The sequence below is a fragment of the Mobula birostris genome, chromosome 2, assembly GCF_030028105.1.
Source record: "Mobula birostris isolate sMobBir1 chromosome 2, sMobBir1.hap1, whole genome shotgun sequence".
Taxonomy (NCBI): Eukaryota; Metazoa; Chordata; class Chondrichthyes; order Myliobatiformes; family Myliobatidae; genus Mobula; species Mobula birostris.
The window spans coordinates 131,869,955-131,896,531 of record NC_092371.1 but is presented as its reverse complement, the minus strand read 5'-3'; the positions used below and the strand labels follow the sequence as shown (position 1 = coordinate 131,896,531).

Genomic DNA, 26,577 nt, shown 5'->3' with positions numbered 1-26,577 from the left:
GCTTGGATGAAAGAAACTTGATGAGCTTGGCACCATCCAGGATAATGCAGCCTGTGTAATTGAACCTTTTATCATTCACTTCCTTCACTATAGGTTCAGTGTGACTGCAGTTATGTCATCTAATCCATTGTGGTACGTTCTTTGACAACATCTTCCAAACCTTTGATCTTGACCACCAAAGTGGGCAAAGATAGCAAGGGCTTAGGAGCACCACCACCAGTAAGTTTCTCCCAATTTGCACATCATTCCGGGTAGTCTACAACCCAATGGCATGTGTCAAATCCTCTAATTTCAGGTAATCTGTTCTCCATCTGTCTCTTTCTCTCTCTTGATCAGTCCAAATCCTTTCACACATACCCTTCCAAATCTCCAGCCCCTAGCTCTCTTTCTCCTGGTTTCTTTCCTCTCTGTCACCTATTCCATTAGTCAAGGAACTCCCTTGTCTGTTTCCACTCTTCTTCTTCTCATCAGATTCTATTAACTACAGTATTTACTTGTTTCTGCCTATCATTTCCCAGCCTTTGTCACTATCTCAATCCTTCCCTTTCCACTTGATCCATCTGACAATCAACCTCTCCTCTCTCCCCTGGATTCATCTATCTTTTAGCTGTGCCATTGCTTCCCTTTGCCCCTTTGTTCTAGCTATTGTCCTACCATTTCAATCCAGATGAAGAGCCTTGACCTGAAATATTAACTCAGTTTCACTCCTGACTCTGCATCTCCCCAGCTTTTCCTTTTTTTGCTCCTTTTCAGCATCTGCATTCTCCTGTGTTCACGCATCAGTCTGACTTGAAATTATATTTGCATTTTCTTATCAACATTGAGTCCAAATACTGCTCAGTAGCACTATGACTATAGTGGCTCGGAAGTACTGTACCTTAAGCAGTTTGAAGTGGTTGACAAGTTCTGGTGTTGACTCTGTATTCCTTCAATAAGTAAATAAATAGATAAAACAATAACTTTAGGTAACTCATCCTAGTATCCCCACATGAGGAAGTGCCTTGGAACTCTTGTTAAAGACTCTGCTTTAATAGAAATCATCTTTCCTGATTTGGGATTGCCGTTGTCCACTGTATCTGCTTGCATACTGCTGTCCTGACATTAACATTTGCATTACATTTTCTCTGAAGTGGGAGGAAAAGAGGAAATTACAATATATCAAATGTAGTCATAACAATAATTATAAATAATATGACACTTGACATTTTGAATGGAACTACCTATAAAGACTGTGATTTGCTAATGTTGTTCTAAACTGTGTGCTTATCATTACCAGTGGGTGCCAACAGTTCACCCTGTTTTTGCATGGCTGCTTTTTTTTAATCTTTCTACAATTGATATATCTTTTAAGAAAGATCAAGGGCTTCTACCTATGTAATTAGTACACTGAGGTAGTCAGCTTATGTGTTGTATTATTTAGTATTTAAAGCATAATTTAAAACAACATTCCTAGTTTTAAACAGTTGTGTTGGCAATCTTTTCTGGTATGCAGTGTTTTTTATTTGTTTTTTTTTCCCCACTTCTGCCACCCCAGCTACTGCCTTGCAGTTAGAAACTGTGGATGCCTTGCTTTTTAGCTTTGAGAGGTCTTATTGTGTGGGAAGGGGTGTGTTAGGGCAGGGCTTCTGGTGTGAAAAGAATTTGTACTTGATCGTCAACATGAGCAGATAGAGATAACAAATAATTAAAAAAGGCAGAGAAAATTGTCCTCAGTCAATTTAGTGAATTCAACAGAGATCTAACAGAAGAGTTTCTTTTTTTTTCTAACCTGCTCAACAATCTGCCCATTAAATGAAGTAAGGTATGGATTGGGAAAGCAAAAGTGCAAAGAGAGGGAAAGCAAGCAGTAGCACTATGGAGATAACTTTGTGTATTATCTGATGTTACTCTGTGGATAATAATCTCAAGTTCAGTTAGTCTTCAAGTTTTGCTGCTTGTAATGTTTTTACTGCCTCGCCATCCCCTCACCACCCATCATTTGCCTTACTGGACCAACATCTATAGACGCCTGAAACCTGAAATAAAAGATGTTGGATTAAGCAGGATCTATGGACAGAACAATAGAGTAATTATTTCAGATTTTATTTCCTTGGTGGACATGTTCAGCATTTTCTGATTATTGCCTTCTGAAAAGTGCTGTTGGAGATGAAGGATACATCATGATAGAGACTGGAGAGGCTTGAATTGCTCTCAGAATCTGGTTTATTATCACTAACCTGTATGACATGAAATCTGTTGTTTTGCTGCCGCAGTACAGTGCAAAGACAAAAATTACTATAAATTACAAAAAATAAAGTGTGAAACAAATGGTGTTCATAGACAGTTCAGAAATCTGATGGCAGAGTGGGAAAGCTGTTCCTAAATCCATCTTGGAAACTCCTTGGGAGAGGGGAGGTTTTGAGGGGATCTGATAAAGGTATTTATGATCGTAAATGGTGAAAAGCAAAGTTGTTCTTATTGGTAGACCAATCATGAACTATGGTACAGAGTATTTCTATTGGCAAAACAGCTGAAGTGACACAGGCAAAAAATCATTTCACTACATACATCTAGTGCCTAGATCTAGAATGCAGTGGAGGAAGACTCAACTTGTAAATGAGCTGGATAAGAAACTGAAAGGAAAGGCTTTTCAGGACTTTGGGGAGTAGGTGGGGTAAAGGGACTGGTGTAGAGCCAGTCTGAACTTGAGGGCCTCCTTCCAAGCTGCAATTCTGGACCTCTGTGGCTTCCAGTTACTCAATGTTTATCTAGTACTTTTTTAAATCCTTTGGGTTTAAAGTGGATGACTTCATTTTCTTCTTTTGAAAGTAATTTGCCACAGCTTTATTTATTTATTCTCTTTGCTATTTAATTTATTCATCAGCATTGTTCATTGTGCCATCTATTTTTCAGTTATTGCTAAATTTAGATATCTGGTGTTCTACTCATTATTTTTCAATCATAAGGTGTGAGGCTCCACTAGTAATATGTCAGTGTGACAACCTGCCCTTCAGTCCTGTCTCCTGTCATTTAGCCATTTCCTGGGTCAGTATTGTTTGCCTTTAATTCTGTAAGTTATAATTTAACCTATCAATTTCTAAGGAGAAATCTGTGCAAACTCCATCCAAAAGTATTTCTTTGTATACTAACTGTTTCCAAAAGAATATGGTCAGGTTTGTCAGGCATAACTTGCTCCTTACAAATCATGTGGCCTCGCTGTTCAGCTCAAAGAAATTCAAGAAGTTCAGTACTCTGTATTCTGGAATCTGGAACAATTTAGCTGTTAAACAAGCTTACATCTCTCATGCTTTCTTCATCCATGCTCAGCATCTGCATTCTCACGTACTGTGGGGTTGCTTTCACTGTGCAATAGCCACAGTCCATGGACTTATTAGAATAAATTGAAGCTAATTTTAATTTGTGTTAGTATCTTAAAGTCAGAAAAAAATATAGGCAATTTCTCCTTCGCATGGAGGGATTGGATTTAAATCCAGATTCTGAGAGCAAAGCATCTAATACATATCACTACCTACTGCTTCTCTTGCCCCCTTTATCGGTTCATAGAAATCATGGCAGAACTGTGGAGTTTGTGTCTGCACTGCAAAATTAAAATTTTGGCACATGCTCACAAACTGGGGAAATACAAAACTTGTTTGAAAGCTTGATGCTAATGTTAGTCATAAATATTAGAAATAGCTTTTCTTGCATCTGTATCATCCCTTGTCTCTCTGCAGGCAAATATTCAATAAAAGCAAACTGGTAAATTATGCATTTTGCACCATTGCCTTCAAAGTTTATCAAATTTATTCAGACAGTTAATAAACTGTGTAGATCAGGGAAGCCCTTGGTTAATCATACAACATGGAACCATGCCGTTTGGTCCATTGAATCAATGCTGACCATCAAATGCTTGTTTACACTAAACCTATTTTGTTCCCCAACATTCTTATCAACTCTCTCTCCTCCTCCCCAGATTCTACTCCTCCCCTACACACTTGAGGTAATTTACAGGAGCCAATTAATCTATCAACTAGCATGTTCTTGGGTTATAGGAAAAAAATGAAGCACCTGAAAGAAACCCACAAATAATAGAGAGGGAAAATGCATCTGTACAAATAGTGCCAAAGGTCAGGCAGTAGCTGTACCACTGTGCTTATTCCAAATTTGTGCTAGGTTGTTTGATATAAGGACATTCATGGTTAGTCATAGTCATACTTTATTGATCCCGGGGGAAATTGGTTTTCGTTACAGTTGCACCATAAATAGTAAATAGTAATAAAGCCATAAATAGTTAAATAGTAATATTAAATTATGTCAGGACATAAGTCCAGGACCAGCCTATTGACTCAGGGTGTCTGACCCTTCAAGGGAGGAGTTGTAAAGTTTGATGGCCACAGGCAAGAATGACTTCCTATGACGCTCTGTGTTGCATCTTGGTGGAATGAGTCTCTGGCTGAATGTACTCCTGTGCCCACCCAGTACATTATGTAGTGAATGGGAGACATTGTCCAAGATGGCATGCAACTTGGACAGCATCCTCTTTTCAGACACCACCGTCAGAGAGACCAGTTCCATCCCCACAACATCACTGGCCTTACGAATGAGTTTGTTGATTCTGTTGATGTCTGCTACCCTCAGCCTGCTGCCCCAGCACGCAACAGCAAACATGATAGCACTGGCTACCACTGACTCGTAGAACATCCTCAGCATCGTCCAGCAGATGTTAAAGGACCTCAGTCTCCTCAGGAAATAGAGACGGCTCTGACCCTTCTTGTAGACAGCCTCAGTGTTCTTTGACCAGTCCAGTTTATTGTCAATTCGTATCCTCAGGTATTTGTAATCCTCCACCATGTCCACACTGACCCCCTGGATGGAAACAGGGGTCATCGATACCTTAGCTCTCCTCAGGTCTACCACCAGCTCCTTAGTCTTTTTCACATTAAGCTGCAGATAATTCTGCTCACACCATGTGACAAAGTTTCCTACCGTAGCCCTGTACTCAGCCTCATCTCCCTTGCTGATGCATCCAACTATGGCAGAGTCATCCGAAAACTTCTGAAGATGACAAGACTCTGTGCGGTAGTTGAAGTCCGAGGTGTAAATGGTGAAGAGAAAGGGAGACAAGACAGTCCCCTGTGGAGCCCCAGTGTTGCTGATCACTCTGTCGGACACACACTGTTGTAAGCACACATACACGAATCTATGACACCAGGGAAGCATCCACCTGCATCGTTGTCAGCTTCTCCCCCAGCAGAGCAGGGCGGATGGTGTTGAATGCACTGGAGAAGTCAAAAAACATGACCCTCACAGTGCTCGCAGGCTTGTCCAGGTGGGCGTAGACATGGTTCAGCAGGTAGACGATGGCATCCTTAATTCCTAGTTGGGGCTGGTAGGCGAACTGGAGGGGATCTAAGTGTGGCCTGACCATAGGCCGGAGCAGCTCCAGAACAAGTCTCTCCAGGGTCTTCATGATGTGGGAGGTCAATGCCACCGGCCTGTAGTCATTGAGGCCGCTGGGGCGCGGCGTCTTTGGCACAGGGACGAGGCAGGACATCTTCCATAGCACAGGAACCCTCCGGAGCCTCAGGCTCAGGTTGAATACATGGCAAAGTACTCCACATAGCTGAGGGGCACAGGCTTTGAGCACCCTGGTACTGACACCATCCGGTCCTGCAACCATGCTTGGGTTGAGACGTTTCAGCTGTCTTCTCACCTGTTCAGCTGTGAAGCCCACTGTGGTGGTTTCATGTGGGGAAGGGGTATAGTCATGAGAGCAGGGTGGGGGACTGTGAGGAGGGGTAGGAGGGGAGAGTGGAATATGTGTTGGTTGGGGGCCGACAACAGATGACATGTGGATGGGCAGGGGCCACAACACTAAGTTATACTACTTAGTTGACCTCAGTATATGAATTGGCTTCAGAATTAGCTTCGGAATTAGTTTGGGAAATAATTGGAACATAGGAGATGCAGGAGTAACCTGATTGAGGTATACAAGATCACGAGGGGCATAGAATGAAAGCATTAGTCTTTTACCCAGGAAGAGCATACTGAAAACAAGAGAGAATAGGTTTAAAATCAAATAGGAGAGATTTAAAAGGGCAGCTTCATACGGGGGGGGGGGTGTGGGGAAGGGGTATGTATTTGGAATGAGTCCCCAAAAATGGTGGTTGAGGCAGCCACAAGAGCTGCATTTGAAATCTGTTGAGGTAAGTGCATGGATAGGAGAGGTTCAAAGGGCTATGGGCCAAATGTGGGCAGATGCAACTAGCTCACTGGGCAGTGTAATTGGCATGGACCATTTGGGCTGAAGGGCCTGTTTTCATAGTGAATGACTATAAATCAAAAAAATCTGTAGGTGCTGGAAAGCTGAAATAAAAACAAAATTTTGGAAGAACTTGGAAGGTCAAGGAGAAACAGTTAACATTTCTGTTCTACTGAAGGGTCTTCAACTTGAACTGTTAACTCTTTCTCTTTCCTTGGATGTTCCCTTACCTGCTGAGTATTTCCAGATTTTCTGTTCTGACTTATGGGAAATAATTGTGTTTTGATTGCCCTGTGGCATGGACTACTGAAAATATTTTCTGAGGGTTGAAGATGTGTACATTTGAGCTTGACTTGTAGTTATCAAATCTCCATAATAAAGGTAGATACTATAATTTTCCTTTGTATCTGAGTAATGATAATTTCAGTAAGGTACTGGAGGGTATCTGATGAATAAAGGAAATAATGGGATAAATGGCGTAAGATCTTTTAAAATTAGATCTTATGCCTAGTTAAAAGAATATACTAATGGTCTTTGGACAAGAATGGCACACAAGGCAAAAAATGAAAATAAATAGTGCTGTTGATCATCAGAATTAAGTGCACTTCTTCCAGTGCTGTATTCTCGCAAGGAACTGAAGAAATGGGTCCTGGGGTACATTGCCAATAATTGATTTGATGCTAACATCAATCCTGCATTGTAGTTATAACCTGGGCATTCTGACTGGTTTGCTGCTTTCAACATTTTGCTGTGTTAATCTTTGAAACCTGCCAAAATTTCTGTATTGCATTTCCTAAGTGTTTGCTGATCCTTTCTTTTTTTTGAAAGAGCGTCTCACTAATGAAGTATAGATTCTCTGAATGCGTGGGTGTCCTTTCAGTCAGAATTGCCTGCTCTATCCTTAGCATGCACTTAATAGCTCAGAGGATGTGCCCAAGGCTTTGGTTTTCCTCATTCTGCAGTAGTATTATCACTATCTTTTATTTATGTTTTTAAATAGCAGGGATAGCCTGAAATTCTAATTTGAACTTTTTCTTTTTGGTATCAATTGCAGCATATCATCTATTTAACATATCTCTAGGGCTTATCTGTTGTCGTTTTAATTTTTAAAATTATCCTCAAAGTCTTGCTTGGAAAGTGTGTTTTATTATTTTACACTGATAAGTTCCATTGTAGTAAAAATCAATCATGCAGGATTGTTGAGTTCTCATTCATGTTGTTTTAAGAATGTTGCTGAGGTAAACAATTAGCCATGGTCTTATTAAATGGCAGAACAGATACAGGAGGCTGAATAGTCTTCTGCTCCTGTTGTTTGTACTTGTGTTCTTTCCATAGTTAATACTTCTCAAACCAATATTTTCTGGTAGAGAAGTTTTATATTTCCTGGTTATTTTTTTAAATGTGATTCATTGTATAGAATACATTTGCCTAGTGAACAATTTGTTAGATTGACCATTATATATTTTCTGGAGCAAAAGCAACCAGGATTGAAAAGAAACACAGAAATAAACTTTAAGTATATTTTTGTATGAAATCCAAGCTGTGCTGTGCAGTTTGTGTGGCATTAGGTGTGAGATGTCATTGCTGCTGGGAAGAAATTGATTCAACATGGACAGGGTTGCTCATAGTGTGAATCTGTATCACAGGGAAAATGCACATATATTTCTAAATATTTAATCCTGAATCTCACATTACAAGAATCTCAGTTTGTAGGTAGCTCTGATGGATCCAACAAGGAGCACAAAGTTGCCTTTCACTTTTAGGGTTATGAAGCTTCATGCATTCACGCTCATTCTATTATGGGTTCCAAATTCAGTGGATTCCGGTTGATTGGGCCATTGGTTAATTGGAATAGCTGCTTATTTGGGACAGCTGTTGAAGAACAAAAACTAATTGGAAAAATTTGTCAGGATTCTCTTAGTTTGTTTTGAATACCATGCCGCTTAATTGGGACAGGAGACCATTGCGAAACAGTTTCTAGCTAGTGTGACCTACTGTGGCGGACGGACGCCGTACCTTGCTTAGAACAGTTTTTAAATAGTATCTGTTGTGTGTGCTTGTGTTCAAAAAGCAATGATTTTTGTCACTGATAGTTGGTGAGAAATAAGCAGTAAGACAATTCAGAACTGTTTTGCTGTCTGTGGTTTCAAGCATTCAGGCTTGCACATGTCAGAAATGGCTGAAAATGAAACTATTTTACTACAAGTTAAGAGCTAAGAAGAATCTGAAGATATCAACAATCATCTTGAATGTAACAATGAAAATTAATATTTGGAAGATGCAATCATCGATAGTATTGTATGAAGGCAGTCCATTATCTGTGCTGATTTTCATTCTATCTAAGAACGTGGCAGCATACGCTGAATTCCTCTGTCGCTAACTATTAGGAACTAATACACAGCTTTATAGTACTGTAGTCCAATTGATAGTGTCCTGATTTGTTCTGTATTTCATTTAAATACATAATTTCTTATTCAGTTAATAGTTCAATAGTTCCATTTAAGATCAAATGTATGTAATATACATCCTGAAATTCTTGTTCTTCGCAAAATCCACGAAAACAGAAGAGTGCCTCAAAGAATGAGTGACAGTAAAAATGTTAGCACCCCACACAAACAGCAGCAAAGCAATGACCTTTCCCCACTTCCACAAAAAAACATCAACACCCTCCACACTCCAAGCAAGCAAAAGCAAAGCCCCTAGAGAGACCATGATCTGCAGTATGACAAAAACTAATTGTTCACCCAACAATTTGTTGTACCACAGGCTCTGAAGTCTCAGTGTAACTCCAGGTTAAGGTCTCCAACAGAACCCCATCCACCCTGAAAAGGGAAAGGGGAGACATCAAAGGTAGAAATTAAGCTATTTCTGCCGATGAGCTTGAAGGAGTTGTAGTTAAGTGCCATCGTAGCTCTGCCTTCTCAAACAGCAGTTTGTCTCTTTTATACCTTTTTAACCATTTCCATGAAACTTCGGCTAATTGGGGCAACTGTTCAGTAGGGCCAAAATGTACTAGTCCCAATGTGCCCCAATTAACTGGAATCCAGTATGTTTCTAATTTCCTTTTCAAACATTGCCCATTCAGTCTATTATGATCTTCCCTCTAATATCTTTCCTTCCAGCTGAAGTTTGGCCTTCCCTAGAAGGTTTTTTTTTGGCGTGTGCCTGCCTACGTGTGTGTGTGTCTGTGCGTCCATGCGTGTGTCCGTGATGATGTCTTTTTAATGGCTTTTACAAGGTGTGGAGTGAGAGAGAGACTGTGTGGTGCGTCACTCCTCACACAGACATTTTTGCAGTATTTTTCCCTTTATTTTACGAGGTCGAGTTGTGATCTCGACACTCAACCCGGCACGGATGGAAAGCTTACTTGGGAGCGGACCCATCTGGTTTCGAACCCGGGAACCTCCGCTCCCGGGTCTGGTGCTGATGTCGTTGCGCCACCAACCAGCCCCCCTAGAAGGTCTTAAAGAAATATTAATATTATATTTTGGTTAAATGCATTTCAAAATATTATGCAGTTTGTTTTATGCATTTAGATATGGTCATGATTTTGCTGGGAATTACCCAGATTTAAGTCTAGTTTGGCTGTGTGGGAGCCTGGAGGAGACTGTAGTGCTCCCTGCTTAAGAGATGGATTGAAAAGAGGTTGAAAATGATTAAGGGTAGTGACTGGTGCTCTTGAGAAATTCTTTGTGTATTATAGTAGAATTGGTGGAAAAAATGTCATGCCATTATTGTGTCCATTTCCATTAATAGATGGTTTTGATGGTGATTTGTGAACGAGTCCTCATCTGGTTTTCTGTAGTAGTAGACATTCTGCAGATGCTGGTACTCAAGAGCAACACACACAAAAATGCAGCAGGATCTCAGCAGGTCAGGCAGCATCTATAGAGAGGAATAAACAGTCGGTGTTACGGGCCAAGACTCTTCACTAGGATTGGAAAGGAAGGGGAAGAATGCCAGAATAAGAAGGTAAGGGGAAAGAGTACAAGCAGGCAGGTGATAGGTGAAACCAGGTGAGGGGAAAGATTGGTTGGGCCCCCCCACCCTCTCCATCCACCCACCTATCAGCTGCCCACTCGTATTCCTTTCTCAGCTTCTTATTCTGGCTTCTCCGTCTTCCTTTCCAATCATGGTGAAGAGTCTTATCTTGAAACATCGACTTTTTATTTCTCTCCATAGATGCTGTGCGACCTGCTGAGTTCCTTCAGCATTACATGTGTATTCTTGCAGCTTTTCTTTTTTTGTCTAAATTTAATATTGAATCCTCATCTGTGTTTTTGTGCCTTCCATGCAAATCACCCATCTTTCTCAAGTTCGATTCCTCAAATCTCTGCCCACGTTTTCAATTGCCTTCTTTATAGCAAGTACTGTGCTCACTGAATTGCTTTGTTTTCTGGCGTGCTGAGTTCAGATTCTTTCATTGGGTTGACCCATTCAACCCCACTCTATCTTCATGATCTCCATTCTAGCAAATGCCTGAGATTCCTCTGTTTTCCATCTCCTTTCTTTTGTGCATTCCACATTTCTCTCCACCAATGATTGCCACAACTTCCAATGCCTTAGGATTCTCTACCTAAGTTCTTCAGCTAACAATCACTAGTTTAAACCTCCTTAAAGCTGACACACATATATATTGTTGTTTTGCCACCAAACTACATGGCTGAAATATGCCAAGCTGCTTTGAAAATGTAGCTTAATATTCTTTAATTTTTCTTGTGTATTAGACTAAGTGTATTTTCCAACAAGTGTTGTTGTTCTTTTTCACATGCCCTCTGAACTTTGTTAAATAGTTGCACCTATGCTTAATGGAAAAAGGGATGGAATGTTTGTACAGAAATATAGCTGTTTGGATTACATAATATCCTTCTTGCTTTCCCATCAAAGAATGTATGGATTTGTTCCAATGACCATGGACACCATATGTGGCTTGAACAATTTATTATTAATCCTTAACATAACCTCTGTATACTTCTAGCCTGCTTTTCTTTTTCGTTTGCATTCTTTGCCATAAGGCATTTTCTGCCTAATTGAGTATCTAAGCAGCAAATCTCTTTGGATTTATTTCTGCATTCTGTATTCTGTCACTCCTCTTGGTTCCAATATCATCATCATCATCTTCATGTGCTTTGCACGTTACACGCTTGGGCGATCACTGCTTTCCACATCGAACGATCCCATGCAGCGCCAATGATATCTCGCACACTTAGATCTGTTAGTTCTTTCACAGTGTCCATATATTTTCTCCTTTGCCTTCCTCTTCTGCGTTTCCCAGGCATATGGCCTTGTAATGTAAGGAATCCTTTCTGATGACATGGCCCAGGAATTTAAGTTTCCTCTCATTTAATGTTCTCATTAAAGATCTTTTTGTATAAGCATGTTGGAGTACTGTCTTATTAGTTACCCTATCTCTGTATCATATTTTCAACATTCTTCTAAGAAACCACATTTCTGTTGCTTCTAAGTTTCTTTGGAGTTCTGGTGTTATAGTCCATGTTTCAGAAGCATACAGCAAGATTGAACAGATGTAACATTTTAGTAGCCTTAGCCTTGTTGTCCTATATTGTTCCAATATAGTCAGCGGATTTAATGAGTGTCTGTGCTATTTACACTATTTGTGTAACTTAATGGTTCAAGCCTTGATTCGTGATGGACACCATCTATCTTCTGCCACCTTGCTGTCATACCTGTGAAAAATTTAACTTGTGCTTTTGGAAATTTACTTTCTTATTAATTAGAACATAATCTCTCAAAGCTGCACTGCTGTTAATTAAAATCTTCAGCCTCAACTCATTTGCTGCCCTTACTTAACTCTGCAATGAATATGCCTACTGGCTTAGGATTCCTAGGACTCTGCAGCAGAAATTTTCAAAGGTTTACAACCTTCCTAGGTTTCAGTCTTAAAATGAAATTCTAAGCTTCCTAGACTGTTGCGATGAGTTTGCCCCTCGTTCTTTGAAACTGCAGAGAGTATCGGCCTTTTTAAAGACAGACCTGTCATGTCACACACACAGTGAAGTAAATCTCTGCTGCACTCCCTTCAAGGCAAACTCAACCTTACTTAGATCCGCGTACGACTTTGGTCCCCTAATTTATGGGTATATTTCACCAACACCTTGTATAGTTGGAGCATGTGCTGTTCCATTTGCTTCAATTATTATTTGCTGTACCCCCATACTAATGTTGTTTTATATAACGCATCTAGAATTCAATTAGCAGCGAGATTTAATAACTTCAAGGCACCTAAATAGTTGTATTTTTTTCTAATCTACTGAAATGGATTTGTGATACTTTCTTACTTTATCTGTCATCCAGGGGATCTTTTGTCCATTCATCTAATCTGTCTGCATTCCCTTTTGCAGATTCTTTGTTATTCCAAGATCTAGGTCCTAAAGTTCTATGGTTTTTGCATCCCCAGGACTTTTATACGACAAAAGGGATCATTTGACTCATTTAGTCTTTGCTGTTATTAGACCAACCCAGTCATGTCCATTTCCCTGCTTTTTCCTTGTAGCCCTGCAAAATATTTTTCTTCTCTGTAAATGATAAAATAATGCAAGACGGAAATTGGTGCTTTAGACCCACTGTGTCAACATTGACTGTGATGCCTAGCTGCACCAATACTATTTGCTAAATTAGGCCCATATTGCTCAACACCTTTCCAATTCAAATACTTATAGAAATTATAACATTTAAATGGCATTTACAACATCTTCTGGCAGTTCATTCCAGATAAACACCACCCTCTGTATAGGGCCGACACATATCCCTCAGATCTCTATAACATTTCTCCCCTCATCTCAAACCTGTGCCTGCTAGATCTAATCTCTCCTACTCTGGGTTTAAAAAAAACCTGTATCTCATAACTTTCTAAACATTTTAACATCATCCATCAGCCTCCTACATTCCAGTGAAAATGAACCCAATTTATCCAATCTCTCTTTATAACTATTGCCCCCCCCTCCATCCCCTGCTCCCCATTCCAGACGGTCTCTGCATTTCTCAAATCTGTGTCTCTGGTTCTTGACTTCTTCACTAATAGCAAGAACACTTAGCAGGTTAGGTAGCATCTGTGAAGGGAGAGATGGCATTAACATCTTGGATTGTCAACCCTTGGTCAGAACCATCTTTATCAGACTAAGCATCATTCACCTGTAAAGTTGATGCTGTTATCTTTCCATAGATGCCGTATAACCTGCAGAATGGAACTTTTTCAGTTTTTATTTCTGGGTTCTAGTACGTATCTGCATTTTTTCTGTTTGATTAATAGGAATGGGTTCAGTATATTTGAAAGTAGTATGAAATCACTGAATAGTTACGACACAGAGTAAGGCCTTTTAAGCCCATTGTGTCTGTACTGGTACTCACCCAGAGCAAATCATGAGTTTTAGTTCCCCAGTCTCTGTGGCCTTGCAGATTTTTTTTCTTGGCATATGTTTATTCAATTCCCTCTTGAAGGCCATTTAATAGAGAGTTAAAGACAATTAATTCTAGGTACCAACCACATGCTTTGTTTCTTTTAATTTAAAATATTTTTCTTTACTTCCTACTATTATTAATGCTATTAATAAGAACATAGAGAGGAGCAGCAGTAGGCCATCTGGCTTGTCATTGTTGATCTAGATGTGGACTCGGCTCCACCAACCTCCCTTTTTCTTTAACCCTTTATTATCCTACTATGTAAAAATCTATTTAACTTTGTTTTATGTTTATTTATTTAAACCAAATTTGGGGCTGCAGTAGACAGTGAAGAGCACCATCAGAACTTGCAGTGGGATCTGGACCAACTGGAAAAATGTGCTGAAAAATGGCAGATGGAATTTAATGCAGACAAGTGTGAGGTGTTGCTTTTTGTGAGGACAAACCAGGGTAGGTCTTGGGCATGGTGAATGGTAGGACAATGAGGAGTGCAGTAGAACAAAGGGATCTGGGAATTCAGACCCATAATTCATTGAAAGTGGTGGCACAGGTAGATAGGAGTGGGTGTGGAATGAGCTACCAGTGCAAGTGGTGTATGCGTTTGATTTTTACATTTAAGAGAAGTTTGGATAGGCACATGGATGTTTGGGGTAATGAGGGCTATGGTCTAAGGGAATAGGCAGTTTAAATGGTTTGGCACATACTAAATGGGCTGAAGGGCCTGTTTCTGTGCTGTACTCTTCTGTGACTCTGACTCTAAAGCAATAAGTGTCAAGAACATGAGCTGAAGAATCCTTCAAAGTGAGTCCAGTTCAGCGGCGAGTGAAGTTGTCCCTTGTTCCAAGAGCCTGATGACTGAGGGATAAAAGCTACTTCTGTACCTGTTGGTGTGGTCTTTGAGGCGCCTGTACCTTTTTCCTGATGGTAGCAGCGAGAAGAGAGCATGGCCTGGATGATGGGATCTTTGATGATGAATGTTGGTTCCCTGCAACAGTACTCCTTGTAGATGTGCTCAGTGGTGGGAAGGGCTTTACCCATGATGGACTGGGCTATATCCACTATTACGTAGGATTTTCCTGGTTTTTCCATACCAAGCCATGATGCAACCTGTCAGTATATTATAGAGGTTGGCAAAGTTTTAGGTGACATGCAAAATTTTCTCAAACCTCTCAAACTGCTGCTGTGCTTTCTTGAAAATGGCACTTGCTTGCTGGACTTAGGACAAATCCTCTGAAGTGATAACACCAAGGAATTTAAAGTTGCTGATCTTCTTCGCTCCTGAGCCTCCAATGAGGACTGGCTCAGGAACCTCTGGTTTTCTCCTCCTGAAGTCAATAATCAGCTCTTTTTTCTTGTTGACATTGAAAATCTGGCTAGTGGAGCCACAACAACCACCTCTTACTCAATCTCCCTCCCATATGCTGATTCGTCACCACCCACGATTTGGCCAATGACAGGGTGTTGTTGGCAAACTTAAATATGGTGTTGCAGCTGTGTTTAGCCTCACAGTCATTAGTGTAAAGCAAGTAGAGCAGGGGGCTAAGCACATGGCCTTGTGGTGCACCTGTGCTGATGGAGATTATGGAGATGTGCTTGCCAAACTGAACTAACTGGGGTCTCGAATTAAGGATTTAATTGCACAAGGAGTTATTGAGGCCAAAGTGTGGAAGCACATTGATTAGTTTTGAGAGGATGTTAGTATTGAATGCCGAGCTGTAGTCAATGAAGAGCATCTTGATGTATGCATCTTTGCAGTCCAGACGTTCTAGGATTGAGTGAGTTTTCCTGTGCTTCAAGGAATAAAGACCAGCCTGTCCCTGTATATCTCAACCCCCTCCTGTCTATGCAGCATCCTTATAAATCTCTTCTGCACCCTCTCCAGCTTGACAATGTATTGTCTATAACAGGTACCCAAACTGTTTGAATCAAACAGTTCTGATCGAAAAGCTCTAGGCATGGGCCTCCGTACCTTCCTCTGCAGCTGGATCCTTGACTTCCTCACTGGAAGACCACAATCTGTGTGGATTGGAAATAACATCTCCACCTCACTGACAATCAACACTGGCTCACCTTGGGGATGTGTGTTTAGCCCAGTGCTTTGCTCTCTCTATACCCATGACTGTGTGTCTAGGCACAGCTCAGATGACATCTATAAATTTGCCGATGATACAACTATTGTTGGCAGAAGTTCAAGGTGACGAGGATGTACAGGAACAGGATCTATCAGCTGCTTGAGTGGTGTCGCAGCAACAACCTTGCAGTCAATGTCATTAAGCCAAAAAACTGGACTTCAGAAAGGATAAGAAGAGGGAACACACATTAATCCTCATAGAGGGATCAGAAAATGTAAAGAGTGAGCAATTTCAAGTTCCTGGGTGTCAATATCTCTGCAGATCTTACCTGGACCTAACATATCAATGCAGCTATAAAGAAATCTTGACAGTGGCTATATTTCATTAGGAGTTTGAGGAGATTTGGTATGTCACCAAAGGTACTCACAAATTTCTACAGTTTTACTGTGGAGAGCATTCTAACTGGCTGCATCACTGTCTGGTAAGGTGGTGGGTTACTGCACAGGATCGAAATAAGCTTCAGAGTGTTGTAAACTTGGTCAACTCCATCACGGGCACTAAGTAGCTTCTAATATCCAAGACAATTCAAGGAGCGATGGCTCAAAACGGTAACGTCAATCACCCAAGTTATGCCTTGTTCTTGTTACACGAAGGAGGTACAGAAGCCTGAAGGCACATACTCATCGATTCAGGAACAGCTTCTTCTCCTCTGCCATCAAATTTCTGAATAGTCATTGCATCCATGAACACTAGCTCACTATTTTTTGTTTCTATTTTTGCACTACTTTATGTAATATATATTTGCTGTAATTCATCTTTTCTCTCATGTATTGCATTGTACTGCTGCTGCAAAGACAACAAATTTCACAGTATATGCTGGTGATATTAAAACGGATTCTGAAACTGTAAATGATATCAAAATGTGGCTTCGTCAATGACTTGTATATCTGCAGCATGATGTCCCTATTTCTAAACTCAGTGCTCTGTCTGATGGAAGTCAGCATGTTAAATGCCTTCTTGAACACCCTGTCTACTTCCGCAGCCACTTTCTGTGAATTTTACACTTGTCCTTCCAGGTCCCTCTGTTCCACAAAACTTGTTAGTAGCCTGCTGTTCACTGTATATATCCTACCCTGATTTAAATGTCCAAAATGCATCACTGCACACATATCTAAGTTGAAAAACATTTGCCACCATTTCTCAGCTTGTCTTCCAAGCAGGTCAAAATTTCTTTGTAATCCATTGTAACCTAATTCTTTATCAACAAGACGACCTAGTTTAGTATCATTAGCAAACTTACTAATCATGCCATGTATATGCACATCCAAATCATTTGCATAAATGAATAACAGGGGTCCCAACATTGAACCATGGAGAGTCTCATTAATCAGTCCTCCATGAGGAGAATTGACCTTCATTCATCACTGTCTACTTCCTATCATCGAGCCAATTCTGAACGTACCTCACTAGCTGCCCCTGAGTCCCATGCGTCCCAACCTTCCACATCAACCTACCATGCAGGACCTTGTTGAAGGCCTTGCAGAAGTCTATATTCACTGCTCCACCTTCATAAATCTCCCTAGTTACCTCTTCAAAAGAAACTTTGAAAGATTTGTCAGACATGACCTTCCATGTACAAAACTTTACTGACCATTCCTGATCAATCCTTGACTATCCAAATGACGGTAGATCTTGTCCCTCAGAAACCCTGCCCCCCCCCCCCCCCCACAGCAATCTCCCTACAACTGTAGTCAGGCTCACTGACCTTTAATTCTCTGGCCTATCCCTGTTGCCCTTCTTGACAATGGAACAATATTAGCCTCCCGCCCCCTTCCAGTCCTCTGCAACTTTGCCAGTGACTATCCACAAAGGGCCTCTGATTTCTTTCCTGACCTTCCATAAGGTCTGAGGATGCACTTGGTCAGGGTCTGGGGATTTGCCCACCTTAATGTGCTTCAAGGCTGCAAATTCCTCCTTCCTTGTCATGTGCATATAATTCAAGACCTAACTACTTATTATCCTAACTTATTTGGTATTCATGAAATTCTCTTTGCTAAACACCAAGGAGAAATGGACATTAAAAATCTTGGACATCACCCATGGCTCCACACATTTGATGACCCTGATTGTCCTTAAGGACCTAATCACCCTTTTTATTGTTAATATAACAGAAAAGCCACTTGGGATTATCTTTAACCTCGTCCGTCAAATCCATCTCATACCGTCTTTTTGCCCTTAATCTTATGCTTGTCGAGGGATTCATTTGTACCCAGCTGACTAAGAGCAATTTGCACTTCCTTTTTTTTCCTGACCAAAGCCATAATCTTTTGATAAAGCACAGAATTGCGTATACTTTATTAATTAGCTTTTCAGTCAGCCTTGCTACTTTCAATAACTTAGCTAGGAAGAGGAAGGTCCTGTTCCCATACTGTAGTACTCTAATTCTGACTCACTCAAGGACAAGGATGGAATTTAACTCTGGAGTCAGAGGAAGTAGGTGAAATACTAAATGAGTAATTTGCATTGGTATTCACAAAGGAGGAGGACTTGAATACCAAGATCAGTGTTGGATATACTAATATTCTGACCTTTTTTTTATCAAGAAGGAAGAGGTGTTGGGTCTCAAGAATATGAAGGCAGTTAAGTTCTTGGGGCCTGATGAGGTCTGTCCCAGGTATTTGAGAGAGGCAGGTCAGGCCATTGACAGTGATCTTCTCATCCTCTCTAGCCATGGGTCTCAGGGGTACTGGAGAGCAGCTGATGAACCTTTTATCAGTGGTAAGGAAGCTTTTGGTAAGGATTGATTCACATTTGGAAAAACATGGGCTTATTGGGGATAATCAGCGTGGCTCTGTGTGGGAATGTCGTATGAACTTGATTGAATTTTCTAAGGAGGTGACAGAATTTATTGAGGTTAGGGAAGTGGATGTTGTATACGTGGACTTTAAGGCATTTTTGACCATGTCCCTTATGGTATACTGATCTGGAAGGTTAAGGGATTAATAGAGCCTTAGATTGGATTCAGTATTGACTTGGTGACAGAAGGCAGTGTCTGGAGGTCTACGAACAGTGTTGTATGGCATGCTTGCCTTTGGTCAGGATATTGAGTATAAAAGTCATATTTCAGCTGCTTAAAATTTTGGGTCATATTTGGTATATTGTGTGCATTTCTGGTTGCTGCATTGTGGGAAGAGGATGCAGAAGAGGTTCTCCACAATGCCATGTGAAATAGAGAATTGTAGGCTGAGGAGAGATCTGATAGAAATATGTCAAATTATGAGAGGCATAGATAGAGTAGGTAGTCAGTCTTTTCTCCCAAGATGGAAATTTCAGATTCTTGACGGTAGAATGTTCAAAGGAGATTTGCAAGAGAATTTTCTTTTAAAAGCAGACTTTGTGGACTAAAGGGTTTGGTCCTGTGCTGTATTGTTTTTTGTTCATATTGTCTCAATGTCTTTTCAGAATTTATCACTGTTTTCTCTGCATTAAACTTTATCCTGTTTACATACTGCTGCAATTTATTAGTCTTCTTTACAGTTCACAATACCACCATTTGACTTTCCACATATTTAGAAATTGTGGCTTTTATTTCCAAGTCTAGATCATCCGTATCTTTTTTAAAATTTAATGGTCACAGCATCACTTTTTGGAAAACACTCCTATTAATCTTACTCCTGTCCAAAAAGAACAATCGCAATAGCCTATTGTTTTTCCGCCATAGCCAGTTTCATGTCCATGCTAACAATATCCCTATTTTGCATGTTCTTTTATGATTTGCTTGTAAGTCTGTTGTGCAGCACCTTTTCAAAAGCCTCCGGAAGTCCACATGCATGACTTCAACTGCATTACCCTCATCAACTCTATCCATTACCTCATTGATGTATCAGATTGGTTAAACATGATTTTCCCTTCACAAATTGCCTCAATTGATTCATGTTCCCCCAGATAACTACTAATCCAGTCTTGCATCCAATATTTCCAATAAATTTTCCTCTACTGAGGTTAACTGACTGGCCTGTGATTTTAGGGACCCTCACTCCTTGTTATGAACAAAGGAGTTACATTCACCACTTTACCCTACTACCACTTCCATATCCCAAGAGCAATGAAAGATTATGGTTAATACCCTTGATATCTTTCCTCAATATCTGACAGTGCCTCTCTTTTTTTTCTTTTCCTGGTAATATACCTGCTGTGGTTTAACCAACCTTTCTGATACCGTGCTGCCAATTTTAAAAATATTTAATGTCTCAACTATTTGCTCTGTCTCCCGTCTTTCTTAGGAACATTGAGTACTCATTTAGTACCCAACTTATGATAGAGGTTTTGACCCAGAAACATCAACTCTGTTTCCACTGATGCTGACTAATCGGCTCAATGTTTCTAGCAATTTTTTTTTTGTTTGATTACTCACTTTGTATTTCAGCAGTATCTTCAACGTGTTCCCTTTTTTGTCCTTAATAGGCCCTACTCTTTCAATTACTCCCTTCTATAATTATATGCCTTTGACAACTATAAAATCTCGAATGCTTTCTTTGCCTCTCATTTTAGTTTTCACTTCACTTTTGATTCTTTTATAATCAATCTGCTTCTACTGGGATGCAACCCAATACTTGTCAAAGGTGTTTTTTCCCTTTATTTTCCTCTGTATCTCTGGAGGGAGATAGAGTCAACATTTCTGTCCGAGACCCTTCATCAGGACTGGAAAGGAAGGGGGCAGAATCCAGAATAAGAAGGTGGCAGGAAGGGAAGGAGTACAAGCTGGCAGGTGATTGGAGACCCGGTGAGTGTGAACCTGGGTGTGTGAGGAAGTGGGGAGGCGGGGGGGGGGATCAGGTAAGAAGTTGGGAGGGGATAGTTGGAAGAGGTAGAGGGGCTGAAGAAGGAAACTGACAGGAGAAGACAGTGGACCATGGAAGAAAGGGAAGGAGGAAGGAAAGTAGAGGGGGGTGCTTTGGATTTACTTTTTCTTTTCCTCCTCCTGGGAATGTGCCTCCATCTGTATCTGGACCACCTTTTCTTTAAAGATAACCCCTTGTTCTTCATAGAATTGAATTACAATTCCATTCTGGCAAGACCTGCAGACATCATCCATGCTGACTGACACCAATGTACACTAATCCCATTTGTCTGTGTTAGGCTTACATGTTTCCTTTCCAAGTATTTATCCAAATGCCTTTTAAACATTGTAACTTCATCTGCCTTTACCATATCCTCTGGTGGCTTATTCCATCTAAACACACCCCCCTGGATGGGGTGTTGGGGGGCTGAATTTATCTCTCAAATCTTTAAATTTCTCCCCTATCACTAAGCATGTCCCATCTATTTCCAGGCTTCCATGATCTGGGAAAAAGATTCTGATAATCTTTCTGGTCTATACCCCGCATAATTTTATTATAAAGTCGCTTTTCAACCTCCTATAACTTGTTGAGAATAAATCCATTTTATCCAACTGCAGTGATAATCCCCCCCCCCCGCCCCCCGGTTTAAGGAAACAGGCTGGTGAATGTTGGGATATGCGTCCCTGGGTTTGGAAGTGTGAAGTATGCGTGGCAAGTAGATTCCATGCATGTTGATAGCTACTGCAGAGTGTATAGACTAACACATGTCAGGATTTCAAGATGGCGTCAAGTTGTGGCCTCCATTCAGATTGTGGCTTAGATTTGTTTCTTTCAAATTCGTAGGAATGGTTTTGGGGACAGAGGGGAGTTAGGGTTCAGGGGCAGGAATGTTGAGCTAGAGGTCCGCACTCCACACTCCAAGACCAGCAATGTGTGTGTGGGAATGAAGGACATGTAGTGATCAGCCTGCTCGAAGTTGGTGCATGTCTGTGTGAGCAGGAGGTACGAGGACCGGCCATTTGGTGTGCTCGGAGTTCAAGCCACTGGTCCTCGTCATCAGCTAGTTTGGTGGTCAGTACTGAAGATTGAACCCAAAGGTTGATTGGCAGTCTGAAAGTCGTAGCCCAGTGACTGAAGTTTAGAGGCCCAGAGGCCTGTCCTGGAGTTGAATTTCTGTCTGTCTACGTGGGTGAGAGAGAGGAAAGGACGTGTTTTGTTGAGTTCTTTGTTGTTCTTTTGGGCGTTGTGGTCATCTATATTTGTGTCGGAATATGTAGCGATATTTCAGGCTGCCCCCAGCATGTCGATAGGTGTGTAGGTTGTTAATGTAAATGACACATTTCACTGTATATTTTGATGTACATGTAATAAATAAATCTGAATTTCTTGCAGTTTTGCCTGTTAACTTTTGACTCTAATTTTCTTGGGACAGATCCACTTTAAGCCCATTGAAATTGAACCTCTGCAACTAATTAATTTAGTTTAATTTAGTTTGCTCCTCCTTTCCTAAAATTAAACTGAGTCTTGTAATGCCTTGAACACCCCCTCCCGAATGTTGATCTTCTGAAATCTGGTGTATTTGAGTGACCTGTAAAACCAGATCTAGCAATAACTCCTTTGTGAAATAGAAATATTCTGCTCTTGAAAGTCATCCTAGATTTTAGAAACATTTCTTCCTTTTTGCCCCTAGTACTATTACAATCTTGGTAAACAAAGTACCCCACTATACTTATGTATAAAATCATCCTGTAGCTTTTTGCCATTGTATTTGTACTTTGCTCTTCCCTTTTATAACACTTGAAAAATAGGGAAGGATCAGACGGATATGAACCTATTGTGGCAAATGGGCTTGGCATAGATGGGCTCATGGTTGGCATGAAGAAAGTAGTCAAAGGGCCCGTGTCTATGCTATTCAATTCCATGGCTCTAAAATAACGAATTGCAGCAATTCAGACTATCCCCATATTGTATAAGGGATTCTTAACTTAAACTATTATTTAAGTAACCTAGTAAGGGAGGATTCGCCTTTGAATCTCAAAATGGGAAGTGAAGTAGAACAGTTGATGAGTAAAAGTAGGGGAACAATAATAAACATTAAATACAGTATATATCAGGGCGATATTGGAGAAGTATGAAAGTATAGTGATACTATGTTAACACGTTAAAGAAAATGTGGTTCTGAGAAGCTGAAGATAAAATTTGGGAAGATAAAATAGATGGCAATATTGGCCAGCAATAGTGTGGAATAATGATGGGAGATATTTTTAATGAAGTGTTTGACAGGAAAATGTATTATGCTAAACAAGAAATAACAGTCTAAACAACTATAAAAAACGAAGTGTCTCGGCCTGAAACGTCGACTACACCTCTTCCTACAGATGCTGCCTGGCCTGCTGCGTTCACCAGCAACTTTGATGTGTGTTGCTCAAACAACTATAAAACCCTGTTTTCTTTGTAAAGAGCAAGAAATGTATAGGACCTGTTAGAGAGCAAAGTTAACAGGTAAATGAATATTTTGTGGTGGTTTTCCCAGAAGAGGGAAATGATGCTGTTTATGTACTTATGTGGAAAGTGTGCAAATTTTTTGATCGTCTAGAAGAAGGTAATACAAGAGGGACTGTAAAAGGGGGTAGAATTTTTGGGTGCAGATAAATCACCACATTTAGACTAAATACTCCTTGGTTCTTAAAATAAATAAAGGAGAAAGTTGCAGAGGCTCTGGTTTTTTTTTAAATAGCCCTCCCTGGTTATAGGAGCTAAAAATGAATTTTTTTAAAAACAGAAGGAAGATGTGAACCAACTGAAGCCAGTTTTTTTTTTTTTTTGGCTTGTGAGCAAATGATTGGAATCAATTCTTAAAGGAGATATTAAGGAGGGTCAATGAGGGAGTTCGTATGGCATAATTGATGTGGATTTTAGTAAGGTTCCTACATTGCAAGGCCATGGGAGGGTGGCATATTGGATCTAAACAATGATCTGTGGCAAGAAGGACAGAACAATACTTCTGCATCTATTGTCTATTGTCTATAATAGTTGATGGGCATTCTTGCAAATTCCACAAAACTCAGTACTCAAATGTACATGCATGAATGCATATATACAAGGAACAGGGCTAGGACAGGCTCTGTGGAGAGAAAAACTACTCGACATTTCAAATTGGTGAACAGGAATTATATTTGAGCAAAAAAGTAACCATGTAGGTTACACTGTGGCAGAAGACTTTATACAGCACAAAAATAGTTGATTTGGTCAGCCAGGCAGAAACTTGGCAGATGGAATTCAATCCATGGTGGAGTGAGGTAATGTATTTGAGTCCGAGTTGCCAGGCAAGGAAATACACAATAAACTGGAGGATACTACTACTGTAGTAGGAAAGAACAGACAGCCTGTGACTCTAGTAATATATAAGTATTTAACCATGTAGAAATCCTGGTATTTTTGTATCCGTGGCCCTGTTTCTTGTACGCTTGATCCACTTGCCAGGGCACTGGTTCCCATGATCTGAAAGTTGCTGGGCTCATTGGAATGTTACTGCATAACACATGTTTATATTTTTTTAAAAAATTAAAATTGTGGAGGAAAAGACCGCAGCTGCTAAAATATGTAGCCATGTAGGTTTTTGCAAATAAAACAGCATGAGATATTACGTTTAAGAAAAACTGTAACAACCCATTTATCGAACTCCAAACGGTGAACGCAAAGCACTTACGTAATTACATAAGCATGTCAGACCAGCCTCTTAAAGTGAACCCCAACTCAATGTCAGTAGCCGTGAATTATGTACATTTCTGCCAATTACATTACCCTAAACAGGCCCCCCTCCCCCAGAATTCACTAAAACCGACATTGTGAGCCTATCTCAGATGAACCACCCATCTCAGGTCCTATGTTCCATGGTTGGAGGAACAGTAAAGGCCTCTGGCTTGTCCAAAGTTTTGTTGTCACGCTCATGGTCATGTTGTGGCGGCAGGAGTATGGTAGCAGAATCCTACAATGGTGGGCTGGTTTAAGGCAATCTACCAAAATACATTCAGGTTTACCCTTCTTATCTATGATAAGTCTTTTCTCTCTGTTCCAAAACATGGAACGGGCTATTGTAAGGCGGCCCAAGGGGAGTTGGTGTGCATCATAGTGGACGAAAACAAACAAGGTGGAATGTAGGTCAACAGAAACCCAAGAATGCTGTACGTCAGGATGGGAGTAAGAATAGGTGAAAAGGAATTTACTGAGGAGGGTGGAATGCTGTTGAGAGGCCAGCTGGGTAATTGTGGAGGTATAAAATCATCTGGCCCTCATAATGGCTGCCCGTATACCAACTCAGCTACAGATGACTCTTTTGGAGCTGTTCCAAGCCCCAGCAGGACACATGGGAGATAATGATACCAACACTCATCAGTCAGGGAAGCCTTCAGAGCAGCCTTTAAGGAGTGGTAAAACCGCTCACATCGGCCATTGGACTGCGGGTGATACACTGTGGTGTGATGTAGCCTAACGCCTAAGGTCTTGGCCATTGCAGCCCAGAGGTTTGATATGAATTGGGCACCGTGGTCAGAGGAAATATCAGCTGAGGTGCCAAACTGAGCAACCCAGGTGCTGATGAACGTCCAAGCGATGTCTACTGTTGTCGTCAATGCTAGAGGAACAACATCTGGCCACCTTGTGGTATGGTCCACTATGGTAAGGAAGTGTGTGAAACCACAGGAGGGTTTCAAGGTCCACCTAGACATAGTCAAACCTTTTCTCAGGGAGTTAACTTCCCAGCCAAATGTGCGGAAAAGCATTGGATATGTGGGAGTGGGTGATGATTGGGGGTGGTGACCTCATTACAGTATCAGTGATCACTACATGGGCGGCAATACCATCCAACTTGGGGACCATATGGAGGGGTGAAGCCCAGGGGCTACTTGACTGGCATACAATGCAGTCTTTCCATGTTGGCAAACCCTCCAGGCATGGACTGGCGTGCCATTTGTGGGAATGTGGTGCTCAACCCCATGTTTTTTGACTCTAGTGGAGAATCTGGGCTTGATGAGGTTTGGGAATTTGCCCAGCAGTTGAGTAAACTCACAGGCGGTGGTGCATGCACCTGACAGAATCGTTGTGGGGAACTTACTGGGGGAGCAGGGTAACAACCCAAAGTCCTTGACATCCGCAAGCCAGTAGTTTGAGAGATCAACCAATAGTCTTGGGGACACAGGAAATCTGCACCAAGCAGAGGTCTAGCCACTTTAGCCAGGACAAAGTCCAATATGTAAAGTTGCCACTGAAGCAGAGTGTCTTCCGTTGTGTCCCACAAGTCTGGATCCTGTTTCCATTGGTGGCCTCTGGTGAAGTTTTATTCCTCTGTCTGTTTCCCTCACTTGAGGTAACTGTGTCACACAGGAAGTGTCACCCTGAAAAGGTGTCCATAATGAACAGTAGACGACCCGAACAGCTGGAACCCATGGTGTTCACAGACCTCTGTCCTGATGCACTGGCACTGTCAAAGCTGGAAAACGGTCGACACTTCCCAGCATTTGTGCCAAAGTGAGCATGGCGAGAACACAGACCCTGCGTCATCTGTTTGGTAGGCACTGGTATCCTTATGTTGGGGACCTTGCTGACTGGGCTTATTGAGTTAGGGAAAGGAGGAGGAATGATGCACCACTGCCTGGCCGAGTGTAGATGTAATGTGCTGTAAGGTTTCACTGCTAAGGTAATGGCCTTTCTGTAATGTTTCACTGCTAAGGTAATGGTTTCTCTTTAGCAGTAAAGTATGGATTACAACTGAAGATAATGGGGTTTTGGAATGCGGGGCTATCCAATGAGAGAAATATTGTTCTTGTGAGTCTGGAAGAGAGGTTTTTGCGATTTTTTTTTTGCCGGGAAGAGAGGATGAGAGAAGATGCGAATGGAGAGAGTTGGTAGACCGCTGAATGGAGTGAGGGTCCGAAGGTCAGCGATGATTGGAGGAGGTTAATGGTGGACGACCGGCTTATCAGTGAGCTCCAACATTGCGCAATAG

General features: G+C 41.1%; 1 protein-coding gene across 6 annotated transcripts in view; it reads left to right on the top strand.

Annotated features, from left to right (window-relative positions):
* disp1 (dispatched homolog 1 (Drosophila)) overlaps window positions 1-26,577 on the top strand; it is a 419,126-nt gene that overhangs the window by 46,054 nt on the left and 346,495 nt on the right. Inside the window, exon 3 of one of the 6 annotated variants that reach the window (XM_072248252.1) lies at window positions 94-219. The exons of 4 other annotated variants lie outside the window; for them this stretch is intronic. The gene's annotated coding sequence lies outside the window, so the exon portion shown is untranslated. Of the gene's footprint in view, window positions 1-93; window positions 220-23,055; window positions 23,076-26,577 lie in introns of those variants that run through there. One more of the 6 variants, XM_072248272.1, reaches the window with a different exon arrangement.